At 48.5% G+C, this 13,619-nt stretch overlaps 1 pseudogene across 1 annotated transcript; it reads right to left on the bottom strand.

Moving 5' to 3' along the window:
- Window positions 1–3,153: 3,153 nt before the first annotated feature.
- Window positions 3,154–6,926, bottom strand: LOC307069709 (uncharacterized protein CXorf49 homolog; annotated as a pseudogene). The gene is made up of 4 exons: window positions 5,708–6,926; window positions 4,292–4,368; window positions 3,793–3,901; window positions 3,154–3,249 (listed from the first exon to the last, which is right to left on the bottom strand). The product of its transcript is annotated as an uncharacterized protein CXorf49 homolog (transcript).
- Between the last annotated feature and the right edge of the window lie 6,693 nt (window positions 6,927–13,619).

Genomic DNA, 13,619 nt, shown 5'->3' on the forward strand with positions numbered 1-13,619 from the left:
ATTTTTGCTTGTCTGAGAAGCCTTTATGTCTCCTTCAATTCTGAATGATAACCTTGCTGGGTAAAGTATCCTAGGTTGTAGGGTTTTCCCTCTCAGCACTTTAAATCTTATCATGCCACTCCCTTCTGACATGCAAAGTTTATGCAGAAAAATTAGCTGATAGGCTTATATGGGACTTCCCTTGTATGTGACTCTTGTTTTTCTCTTGCTACCTTTAGAATTCTCTCTTTAACTTTTGCCCTTTTAATTATATGTCTTGATGTGGGTGTGCATGGGTTCATTTTGTTTGGGACTCTCTGTGCTTCCTCTGTGTTTCTTTCTTCAGATTAGGGAAGTTTTTAGCCATAATTTCGTTAAATACATTTTCAACCCCTTTCTCTCTCTCTTCTCCTTTGGGACCCCTATAATGCAAGTGTGAGCATGCTTGATGTTGTCCCACAGGTCCCTTAAACTATTCTCATTTAAAAAAATTTTTTTTGCACTTATGATTGAATGACTTCCATTATTCTACTTTCCAGACTGCTTATGTGTTCTTCTCTGTCACCTAATCTGCTGTTAATTCCCTGTAGTGTATTTATAATTTCAGTTATTATATTCGGCTCTGACTGGTCCTTTTTATATTTTCTAGTTCTTTGTTAAAAATTCTCACTGTGTTCATCTATTCTTTTCCCCAGTTCAGTTAGCATTCATATTACAATTGCTTTGAACTCTCCATCAGTTAAATTATTTATCAGTTTCCTTAGGGTTTTTTTCAGCATTTTTTCTTGTCTTTAATTTGAAACATGTTCCCCTGTCTACTCATTTTTTTAAAAACTTTCTCTGTCTCTATGAAATTGGGGGAGACAGTTATCTATCCCAGTCTTGAGGGTGTGTTCTTGTGTGGGACCATCCCTGTTCAGTCTGCATGTGCCCAGTGGCTCTGGAGGGAGAGCTAGATATGAAGTGAGCATGGGCTGCATCTTCCCCTAGGGTGTGGTGGCAGTCACTGCCCGGGTGGGAAACAGGTCTGGAGTTGAAGGCGCTAGAGCCAGAACAAGGTGTGAGCTGGGGCTTCTTCTATGCTCAATGGCCATCACTGCCCTTTCAAGTGTGGGATTGGGTCCTGAGGGGCTAGAGTAAGAGCCCTGAGGAAGTTGAGTTTCTCCCCGGTGTGATGGCAGTCTCCACATTGGTCTGGGATATAGCCGGGTCCTGAGGGCTTGGGGTAGTATTTCTGTGCTGGTTTCACTTTTTCCCCAGTGGGCACACTGTGGTTAGAGGCTGGAGGGAATGGGTTCTGAGCCAGAGGGGTTCAGGCCGGAGGGGTTGGTGCCATACCACTGAGATGGTCCCATACCCTCCATAGTGTGCACTGGGAAGCGAGTTCCTGTGATGGCGATCTCCAGCTTGTAGTTAGCTTCACTCTCTCAAGAGTGTCTGCAGGGACCCATGACCTGGAATGATTGTCTCTACTGGTCAGAGGCAGGTCCAAGGACTAAGCTAGCTCTGTTTCCTCGAAGTGCACACACACTCATTGGTAACAGCCTCAGCTCAGTGGGGAGCAGTGCCGGAGCAAGAGGAGCTAGAACATAAGCCTGGTACATGCTGGGTGGGGCACTGGGTACATCCTAGGAATCCAGCCAGAGGCCTGGGCAGCAATCAAGCCCACCTTCTCCAGGGAGGGGTTTGAGTGGATTAAGTCCCACGAATGTTCTTTTCTGACCCTGAGGTCTGTGACTGCCCCATCCCACATGTGGTCTGTCCACCTGAGCTCATGCCATGGACTCTGGAAGCGAGTCACTGTGAGAATATGGGGGAAGGGTGGACTCAAGTGCTCCCCATTGTCCAGGCGCAGTCACTCCTTACTTCCCATCCTCACTGCGCCCACCCTGCCCCTGTCCCGGGTAGCTCATGTTGGGTGGTCTCTTATGTGGGTCCCCTGATTCTAAGATGAGCTACTCTGAGGAGCCACTCTTCCCAATCTCATTCCATCCACAACCACAGTAGCTGTCAGACATCATAGGATCACAGAGTAGGATCGAGAGCCTCCTCCAGCGAATCCAACATTTCGAGCATCCCGACACCCTGTCGTGGGGTTTGGTGACTTCTGCATCCTCCCCCGCCTATGCTTTGGGAATTTAACGACAACCCTTGAACAAAACAGATCCGACCCTTGCTTTTGCTCATTCGATGCCTTACAGAACCTGGACCAGCCTCTACTCCCTTTACTCCCTGAATCACATCTTTCTCCCTCAAGGGAGATTATCGCTGATTACTTTTATTCACACACAGGGACACACAGTCACCAACCTTGAATGTCCTATCAACCATCATACCCCCTTTTGTGTAGTAAAACACCGGTCTTTTGGGAAGGGTGCCAGGCAGAATCACTGCACTCAAACACAGATCTGTCCGAGTCTCAGGCTAGTACAGCCCTGGGTCCCAGCTGAGGGAAGGAAGTGCTCCCCAACCTCCAGTGAGGGGGAAATTGAACATGGAGCTCAGACTCAATCTCGTGTGTCGTAAAGAGGCAGTCTGGGAGATTGAGCTGGGACACAGAAATATAATTTCCAGGAAGATCTGTGTCATGGGGCTGGTGGAAGAGTATTTGACAGGGACCATGCAAGAACACAGACCTACTAACCACCCTTGCCATAGAACCTGATGGGCCAATTTCCACTCAAGGGTATAGAGACGACCAGGCTGGAGGAGGGTGGTCAGCTGGTGAGGGCAGGGAGGATGTGAATGCTTCCAGATTGGAGCTCTGGAAGGGGGTCATGAGTTCCTGCTGATGGGGAGGGTGGATGGCAGAGATGAATGGGAACCACCAGACCCCAAAGGAGGAGGGTGGTTTGGAGAGAATTAGAAGAGGGCCTTCGGGGGCAAGGGAGGACGTGTCAATGTGGCCAGGGAGAGCACACAGAGGACCCAGACCTGGGGCAGTCCGCTGACTTGACTGCAGGGATGGTAGCAGAGGCTTGTCCAGAGTCCCCACCACAGGATGCGACAGATACTGTTCTGGAAAAGGCTCTGACGTGGAGCAGTGCCCCGCCCCGGCCCCCTAACCCTACCCCTACCCCTCCAGAGAGAAGGCAGAACAAATAATATTAGAGGTACTTTATTTGGAAACTGCTGTGAAACTGGGAAGGGGGCAAAACAAGGGTAGAGGAAGCCCTAGCTGAGGCAGAACAGGAGGGAACGAGTTTGGCCACAGCTCCCGGGCTCCAAAGGTACCAGCTGCTCCTCTTGCAGGAAGACGATGGGCTCAACCTGTAAAACAGCAGAGTCAGGGAAGAGCCTCAAGCCAGGGCCAGCCCCCAGCCCTGCTCAACAGCCAGGACTGTGGGAAGGGGTACGGTGTGTGTAACACTCACTTCAAAGTGTCAGGATCATGAGAGCCATGTCCTTCATGGTGTCTGCAACAGGGACAGGCATTAGTAGGCACTCCAGAGAGAGCGATATGGAAGCCCGTCCCCCTATCCCCGTGAGGAACTGCGTAGCCCTGAAACCTGAAATCCCCTCCAGACCCGATGCAAAGAGCTCCGGGCCAGATCACTCCCCACCACCTGAATTGAATGTGGAACTGGTTCCTAAAGGGAAACAAAGTGTGCCAGCAGCTCTGATGCTGTGGGCCGTGCCACAACCAGTCAGATCTCGTCACACACACAAACAAACAATCCAACAAGAACCTTAGAAGCCACACCAAGCAGCAGTTCAAGGGAAAATCAACGAGGCATCTCTAAAAGTCCTATCAGAACGAGATTCCCTAGGACTGGTCTGGTTGGCAAAGTGTGCATGCAGTCCAGACAGTACTTTGCTACTTGTACACTCGCCCAGTTGTACATGCACAGCTGGCTCCAGGGCCAGGCCTGCTAGGTTCTCCTCCCCACAGTGATGTTGGTCCCTGCGAGGCCGACTGCACCTGCAGCCCAGCCCCACCCCAGGTGCCCACCCGGGTTCTGAACTAAGACACCGCTCTCCGTCCCTGGTTCCTCATACCAAGTTTCTTCTTAAGGTCGTCTACTTCTCTCTGTAGCACGAGACACTAGGCCAGCAGACACAGGAGGAAGAGAAATGATTAGTATAATCTGGCCTCCTCTCTCCTCCACCTTCTCCTCTCCACCGGGCCCTGCACCCCAAAGCCGGGTGGCTAGAATGGCAAGCGCTCCTCAGTGGAAAGCAGGTGGGCTCCCTCCATGGGGTACGTGATGGGGGCAGGGGAGGGGTGGCCCCACACATGTCAGCTGAACTTGGACCCAGATCCCACCCTCGAGTTTGGGCCTGCATTTCCAGGAGCCAGACGAAGCATTACCCAAGGACAGCTCGGCATTCCCAGTGGCTGCTGCGGCGTTTCCGGTCTTGGGGGATGGTCAAGTGGCTCCCAGTCACCTGAGAGGGAAAGGACACACAATCCAGCTTCCCAGGCTCCCAGTGAGGTGGAAAGGGTCAAGTGGGGTCTACCGTGAGGTGAGGCAGCACCACCCTCTGCTGGCAACCAGCCGCCCCTGCTCTGTCCAGAAGCCCGAACCTTCTCTCTGGGCCTGCCTCCTCTGTTACCCGGGGGCAGCCATTTCGCCATTGTGGTCCCCAAGCTATGTGCCTCTGGATTCGCCCCTCCCATAGCTGCAGCCACAGCCAGCACGTGGGAGAGCAATGTGGGCGAAAAGGACTTAACAGAAAAGGCTGTTCCCCTGTAAATCTGCACCCGGAGGAGCTGTTTGTGGCACTGCCACCGATCAGCCCCGCCGCACAAACACCACACACAGGATGATGTGGCTCAAGGCCAGCCCTGCCGGCACCCCGTCTCCTGTGGGAGAAGCTGCCTGGGAGAAAGGCTGTGCCCCCAACAGAGACAGAGCCAGAGCTTTCTGCCCTCCACCCCTCTCCCCTCCCCTCATATCAAACCCACGACACTCACCTGAGGGGCCAGGCCCACTGGGCATGACTTCTCCCTGGTTCAGGGCCAAGGGCTCTGAGTTTCCTGGATCTTGGGGGCCTCTGGGGTCGACCTCGCCACTGCTGGCTTTTCCACAATGCATGTGCGGATAAGATGTCCCTGGCCTGTGAGCTGGCAGCTTAAACAAAAATTTTTCACCGATTTGGACTAAGGAAGTGTGTGTGTGTGTGTGTGTGTGTGTGTGTGTGAGAGAGAGAGAGAGAGAGAGAGAGAGAGAGTGAGAGAGAGAGAGAGTGAGTTGTGTGATTCGGGCCGGGGTGAGGCAGGGAATTGGGAAGGGAACTGAAAGGCTGATCTCATTAGCACTTTCTCCCTCCGTCAGCCCCAGGCCAGCAGGCAGAGGTGATCTAGGGACAACAGTGGGGCACTGAGTAAGCCCAGGGCCCCTGCAAGGAAGGTCTGGGGAACACCTAGGAAATAGGATTCAGGAAGCTGGTGAGTCTAAATACTGAGGCTTTTTGGGGAAGCTTTTAAGGGATCCCCCGACCCAATTCAGCTACCAGCCCTCCCTTCCATCCCAGCCCCAGTCTCTCAGAGGACGCTGGAAACAGGCCAAGGGTGGAGAACCAGGCCCAGCACACCCGAAGTGCTACCTTACTGTTTGTCCCTAGTAAAAGGAGCCTGATCAGGCATCATAATGACCCAGTGACCGAGGGGCACCCAATGACGACCCTTGAGGGGTGGACAGAGGCAGCATGGGTGAAGACGTGTGCTCTGGGTGTGGTGGGGGCGGGGAAGAGTGGGGAGAGAGGAGGAGCCTGGCCTACTCACTTGGCCCTTTGGGGCTGGGTCTCTATTTGGGTCCTTATCTTCTCCCGCCACAGCTTCAGACTCCCTTGTCCACGTGACCACGGATTTCTTCCCAGCGCTGGTGTGCTTGGCCTGTTTGGTTCCGGAAGGGACCAAGGTATACCTCTTGGATCTCCCAAGCAGCGGAATACCAGAGACTGGGGGGAAGGTGGCCGGTTCCAGCGGAGGTGCCCAGATTCGCTGCCCCCAGGAAGGGAAGTTTTTCCCCAGGGCAAGTGTGGAGGCTCCCCCGAGGGATTTCTTCTCCAGGGTCCCCTTCTTCCTAGGAGTGACCTGCGGCAGGCCACCTGCCGTAGCAGCAGCAGCAGCAGCTCCCGGGTAGCTGGGCTTGCTGCCCCCGTTCCCCCAGAGCACGCTCTGCATTTTCTTAGGGGAAGAGATGCCCTGCCCTCCCACGCCCTGCCTTTCCACAACCGAAGAGAGTCGAGCCTGTCACGTGAAGGAAATTCTCCCTGACTTGGAAATTCGAGTGTCTGGGAGTGTCCCCGGGATCCTCGGGTCTGCTGGGCTCGGCCTGGCCTCCTCCTCCGGGGTAAGTACTCACCGTCATCAGCTCTGTCTCACTGAACTCATCTGAGGACTCGGAGTCGGATAGCAGCAGGGCCAGGCCTTCATCGGAGAAGCGCTGGCGATCCACAGCCACGTTCAACCTACGCTTAGTGGCTCTCTTAGGATTCCTCCAGGCCCGGCCCGCTTCGGGCCCACTGAGGTGGAGAGGGCCGGCCAGAGCCGGCGGTGCTTCCCCACAGCTCTGGGCGGTCGCTCCTGGACCGCCGGGACCCGCCTCGAGGCCGGCGGACACTTCGAAGGAGGCGCAGGGCTCCGCTAACGGGTATGTGCAGAAGCCCAGCACGTCCCAGTCGTACAGCTGCTGCGTGGTGCCCGCCGCAGACTCCTCGGCCAGGTCCAGGAGGTCCCTCGTGTCGTCAGCCGGGGAGCCAGGTCGGCCTTCGCGGTCACACAGCACCGGCCCTCCCGCTTCCAGCATCTCCCGCTCTGACTGGAAGCCCTTGGGATCCGGGCAGCCGCTCCCACCCCCGCCGCTCGGCGGCTTCCTGGGCTCGGGGCCGCGGTCGGGTCCCCGCGGAACTGCGCGGCCGGCCGGGTGGACGCCGGCCCGCTCCTCGCCCTCTGGGCCGAAACCCGTTCCCCACACAGACACCTCATCTGGGGAGCTCATGTCGCGACCCGGGCGGCCGCGGAACCGGGGCGACTGTTGATGGCCCGAGTCGCGGTCGCGGTCACGGCGGACGAGGCGGGCGGCGCTCAGAGGGCAGCGCCAACCACCTCAGGCGCCGCACGAGCTCGCCTCAAACGAAACGACGCGCCACTTTCAGAGCACCGCCCACGCCCGCGCCGCGGCCTCCTCATTGGTCCGGCCCCCGCCAACCAGCGGGCGCCTTGTTCGCCTGTCCCCTCGAGGCCTAACCAATGAGGTCGGGGGCCTCTTCTTTGCCCTCAAGCCCGTGGGCGGTCCGAGCAGTTGGCTGGTGAAGGGGATGGTGGGAGTGCCTCCCTCTGTCAAGACTCTCGGCCCGCCTCCCCTTTCCAGTTAGAGTCACAGCTCTGAGCCTCCGTTTCCCATCTATACAGGGGGTCGGGGAGTGAGGGCGCCGGGCTCCAGGGGTGGTGAGGATGAAATGTCAAGATGGAGGCACTGGACGCCTAGCACGCGCCTAAAGCATTTGCCAGCCTCCCTTCCACCGCAAGCCTTACGACCCAACAGGAGAATGGGCATGGGAGTCCCGCAGTCAGTGATCAGGGGTCGGCCAGAGAGCAAAGGGATCGTATTTTCGTTCTGTACGGTCTCTGTCTCAACTGCTCCATGAAATGTGGCTCAGCAAACGTCATTGGCAGGCGGGTTTGGCGGACAGACTGGGGTTGGCGGACAGATTGGGGTTGGCCTCGCTCCATCAGCCCTTCCCCCTCTCTGAGGCAAATTCAAAGAAGAGGAAATCGCAGTGGCCAGTTACACCCCAAAAGATGCTCGCCACCGCTGATCCTGGAGATGTGAACTAAAACCACGAATCGGGTTTCACACACTAGGTTGACAACCTTCAAAGAGCTTAACCATTCCGAGGGTGGGAGAGGTGAGGAGCAAACCCCTGTGGCGGTGGTGCAAGAGACCCATTTGGGAGGTAATTTGGCAGAATCCATTGAAAGCAACTTAGTGCCAGCACGGACTCTGTGCCTGGCACTCTTCTAAGCGCTGGGCATAAATAGTAATGCATCAGCGTGACACTCCTAGAACTATAGTACCAACTATTACTGGCCTCTTACCGGTGAGCAAACAGGCACTGAGAGGTTCAGCCACTGGCCCAAGGTCATTCGGCTCGTGGGGATCAGCGGCAGGATTGAAACCAATCAATCTGACTCCAGAGTCCTTGCTTTGAGCCGAAGACCTTAAAAAGGAAGCAAAAAAAAAAAAAAAAGGTATTTCCTCTATGTTCCGGCAAGTCCGCTGCCTGGTACTTCTTCCAGAGACACGCTGGTACCTGTAGTGTACAGGAGCCCATGCACAAGGGTGTTAGTGATGGGAAAACCTGGGAACACTCCAAATTCCCATCAGTAAGGAAATGGATGAATGCAACATGGCCTAGCATCCAGTAGCATAAAGCGTGGCAGTCCAACGGAATGCATCAGGCCATTCTCACAGCTTTCGAAAGCACCTGCCTGACTTCAAACTGCAAGTTGCAGAACGATGGCTTTGGATTCACATTTGTAAGTTAAATCACTTGCGTGCGTGGGCACACACACACACCAGTCAATCCTATGTAATATATGAGAATTCATTTAAGTATATGTACAAGTATGTTTTTAAAGTTTTGAAGGACGCACAACCAAGGCCTACCAGTTGTGATGGCGGTCGGTGTGGATAGCCAGGTGTCTCTCAATTTTTCTTGGAACTGTCAGTTCTCAGCTTCCCTGAGCTGAGCAGTACTGATGTCTGGGGGGTGGTGCCTCCCTTGGTTTCTATATGGCCCATGGGTGTTAGAATTTCCCTTGTCTGCCACCCAACTCCTACTCTGACACCCCTCCGTTCCTCCCATACCTTCCTTCTGCTCCTTCCCGTTCATACTCCTCTGTCTTCAGTCACCTCTCTCTCCTGCATCCTGCTCTGGCTGACCTCCTGGAGAGTCCTGGCGTGTCTGAATCGCTGTTGCCTGTGGAACTCAAAGGCCCAGTTTTCTGGGCCTGCGTTTCTGCACCTGAGAAGCTGGCCATGCTGGAGAAGTTACAGAGCAGGGGAGACTGGGTGCACTGTAAATCTGCAATCCTCCTCCTCGAGCCTGCCCCCGATGGTGCCTGCCTGTTTGTGGATACCGCCCTCTTCCCCTTCTCCCAGTGACTTTTTAAGGCATGGTGTGCTATTTCAAATATGTTAAAATGGATAAGGAAGGATATAGCAAAATCTCCTGCATCCACCAGCATCCTATGAAACATTACCAGTGGATCCAGTGGAAGCCTCCATCTTCCCTCTCACCAGTTCCATTCCCTTCCTCCCTCCCCCATAGAGAGACTCCCGGAACTTCTCACCTTCTTCACTCTCTTCGTCCCTGTGGCTCTCCTACCTCCTCTTCCCATACATCCCATACGTCTCCAATGATGTCACTAATCTCTGCTTTACCCCGTTATGCTCACCAGGATCCAATACTGGTTTTGACGTACTCTCTTGGCCCGGGGTGGGAGCCAGTGGCAGAGGTTCCTCTTGGCTTTCCCCACCGTGATAGCTCTTACTCCACAGACCAATGACCCAATGTGTAGGTCATTGCTCCAACTGCCAAGTGTATCACTTAGAATTATCAGCTTGGGGACTGGAGAAATGACCACTATGTTTGTCCAGGGACCCAGTCAGCTCACCGTGAACTGATCTCTATCCCCAACTCCTTTTACTGCCAGAACCTCATAAGCCCCACTGTAATGGGGCCCCATCATGACACTTTGGGCTTCCGGGATCAATGTCAGCTCAGAAACTGTGTCCAGTGGTCCTAGATATGTCTGTGTCCGGTGCCAGTGTGCAGTCACCCAAGCATCTAAGAAAAGTGCTATGAACATTTGCATACAGATTTTTTGTGAATATGAGTTTTCATTTCTCTTGGGTAAATATCTAGGAGTTAACTTGCTGGATTGAATCGTTAGTGTATTTTTAACTGTTTCCAGAGAGTCTATACCATTTTTTGCATTCTCACCAACAATGCAGGAGAGTTCTAGCTGTTCCTCAGTCTGTCTAGCACTTGGTATTGTCTGTATTTTGTTTTTATTTCAGCCATGTTTATAGCTATGTTGTCGTATTTCATTCTGGCTTTAGTTATTTCCCTAATGACTAATGAGGTGAAACATCTTCTCAGTAGCTTACTGGCCATCCAGTAAGTACAATGTCAGTTCGATTTTTTTTTTTTGCTCATTGTTTATTGTGTTGTTTGATTTCTCATTACTGAATATCGAATGTTGTTTATCTCTTTCGGATACAAGTTTTTTATCATGTGTGCTTTGCAAATATTGTTTCCCAGTCTGTGGCTTATGCTTTCAAAAACAAAGAAACAGACAAAACCCAAATAACACAATTTAAAAATGGACAAAGGAATTGATTAGATATTTCTCCAAAGAAGACACATAAATGGCCTACAGGTATATGAAAAATGCTCAACATCACTAGTCAACAGGGAAATGCAATTCAAAACCACAATGAGTTATCACCTCACAACTGTTAACATGGCCAGTATTAAAAAAAACAACAACTCAAAATAGCAAGTGTTGGCAAGGTAGTGAAGAAAATGAATTCCTTGTGCATTGCTGGTGGGAGTGTAAAATTGTGCACCCGCCATGGAAAACAGTATGGAAGTTCCTAAAAAAATAAAAATAGAACTCCCATATGATCCAGCATTCTCACTTCCGTATATTTACATTTACATTACAAAATAATTGAAATCAGGATCTTGCATAGATCATTGCACTCCCATGTTCACTGTAGCATCATTCACAATAGCCAAGGGGTGAAGACAACCTAAATATCTATCAACAGGTGAATAGATAAAAGGTGGTGTATATAATGTATACATATAAGAGAATATTATTCAGCCTTTAAAAAGAAGGAAATCTTGCTATATGCTGTAGTATGGATGAACTTTGAGGATATTATACTAAGTGAAGTAAGCCACTCACAAAGGACAAATAGTGCATGTTTCCACTTATATGGGGTACCTAAAGTAGTCAAACTCTTAGAAGCAGAAAGTAGAATCCTGGTTGCCAAGGGCTTGGGGGAGGGGGAAATGGGGAGTTGTTGTTCCACGAGTATAGATTTGCAGTCATGCAAGATGAAGAATTCCAGAGTTCTTATTACAACAATGTTCATATAGTTAACAACACTGTACACTAAAAAATTGTTAATAAGGTAGGTTTCCTATTATGTGTTTTTGCAATAAAAATGAATTAAAAATAAAGTGCCTTATTCAATGGCTTTTCGTATATTCACAGTTGTGCATCTATCACAATCAATTTTAGGATATTTTTGTTAGCCCAAGAAGACACCCTGTATCCCTTACCCAACTCCCCGAACCCCCCAACCCACCCCCAGCCCTATAGGCAAGTAATAAACTACTTTCTGTCTCTATGATTTGCCTATTTAGGAAATTTTGTATAAATGGAATCACACAATATATAGTACATGTTGTCTGGCTTCTTTCACTTAATGTAATGTTTTCGAGGTTCACCCATGTTGTAGCATGTATCAGTACTTCAGTTATTTTTATTGCCAAATAATATTCCATGGTATGGGTATACCACATTCTATTTATACATTCATCAGTTTATGGGCATTTGGGTTGTGTTTAGTTTGGGAATGTTATGGATAATATTCCCAAACTCAATGCTGTTAAGCATATTCATATACATTTTGAGTTCATGAGTTTTTGTGTGAACATGTGTTTTCAGTTCTCTTCGGTAGATCCCTAGGAATGGACATTCTGGATCATATGGTAACTCTATGTTTAACTTTTTAAGAAAACACCAGAATATTTTCCAAAAAGATTCAACTATTTTACATTATCACCAGAAGTGCATGAGGATTCAAATTTCTCCAAGTCCAAATATTTGTTATTATCTGTATTTTGGATTATAGCCATCCTATTGTTTTTGCAACATGGTATCTCATTATGGTTTTGATTTATATTTCCCTACTGACTAGTGGTTGTGAACATCCTTTCATATGCTTATTAACCATTTCTATACCTTCTTTGGTTAAATGTCTATACAAATCTTTTACCCAATTTTTTAATGGGGTCATTTTCTTATTTATTTATTATTCTTCTTCTTTATTCTGCATACAAGTTCTTTGTTAGATCTGTGACTTTCAAATATTTTCTCCCAGTCTGTACCTTGTCTTTTCATTTTCTGAATAGTGCCTTCTGAAGCATAAATGTTTTAAATTTTGACGAAGTCCAATTTATCAAGTTTTTCTTTTATGGATCATGCTTTTGGTGTTGTATCTAAGAAATCATCGCCTAGCTCATGCGTACAAATTTTTTCTCCTAGGGTTTCTTTTAACAGATTTATAGTTGTAGGTTTTACTTTTAAGTCTCTGATCCATTTTGCATTAAGTTTTGTGTGTGCTGTGAAGTAAGGTTCTAAGTTTGTATTTTTGCATGATATCCAGTTGTGCCAGCACCATATGTTGAAAAGACTATCCTTTCCCCATTGAATTGAAAATCATTGACCATAAATATAAGGAGAGTTCATTATTTCTAAACTCTCGATTCTGTTCCATTGATCTGTCTCTATGTCAGTATCACACTAACTTGATTACCTTTATTTTTATCGTAAGTTTTGAAATCAGAAAGTGGAATCTTCCAAGTTTGTTCTTTTTTGAAGTAGTTTTGGATATTCTGTTTTGTTTTGTTTTTCATTTCCATATGAATTTTCTGGATCAGCCTGTGAGTTTCTACAAAGAAAGCCTGCTGAAATTTCGATAGAGATTGACTTGAATCTATATGTCAATTTGGGGAGAATTACCATATAAATATTGAGTCTTACAACCATGAGCATGCAATGCCTTTGCATTTATTTCGATCATCTTTAATTTCTCTCAACAAACATCAATTTGTGTTTCTCAGTGCATAAGTATTACATTTGGTTTGTTAAATATATGCCTAAGCATTTTATTCTTTTTGATGCTATTGTAGCTAGAATTAAGTGTTCCTTAATTTCATTTTTGGATTATTTGCTACATGTATATAGCAATAAAATTTGTTTTATATATTACTCTTGTATTCTGTGATCTGTTGAACTTCTTTATTAGTTCTACCGTTAGATCCGTTTTTGTGGATTCCTTAGGATTGTCTGCATATGAAATCATGTCATCTGAGAATAAAAAAAACTCCCTTTTTATTTCCTATCTGGATGACTTTTAGTTCTTCTTCTTCCCTGTTTGAACTGGCTCAAACTTCCAGTGCAATAATGAATAAAAGTAGTGAACATGTCTTTGTTGCTGACTTTAGGGAAAAGGTATGCAGTCTTTCACTACTAAATATGATGTTAGCTGTAGGTTTTTCATAGATATCCTTTATGATGCTGAAGAAATTTCTTTCTATTCCTAGGTTTTTTTAATTGTTTTTATCATGAAAGGTGGTGGAATTTTGTCACATGCTCTTTCTGTGTCAGTTAATATGATAATGTTTCAGTGCTTTCTTCTTTTAAACTAGTGTATTACATAAATTGATTTTTAGATGTTAAACCAACCTTGTATTTCTAGAATAAATCCCACTTGGTTATGGTATATAATCCTTTTTATATGTTTCTGAATTCAGTTTGTTAATATTTTCTTGAGGGTTATTTCATCTATATTCATGAGAAAGATTGGTATGCAATTTTCTTTATT

The sequence above is a fragment of the Hyperoodon ampullatus genome (genome assembly GCF_949752795.1).
Source record: "Hyperoodon ampullatus genome assembly, chromosome: X".
Taxonomy (NCBI): Eukaryota; Metazoa; Chordata; class Mammalia; order Artiodactyla; family Ziphiidae; genus Hyperoodon; species Hyperoodon ampullatus.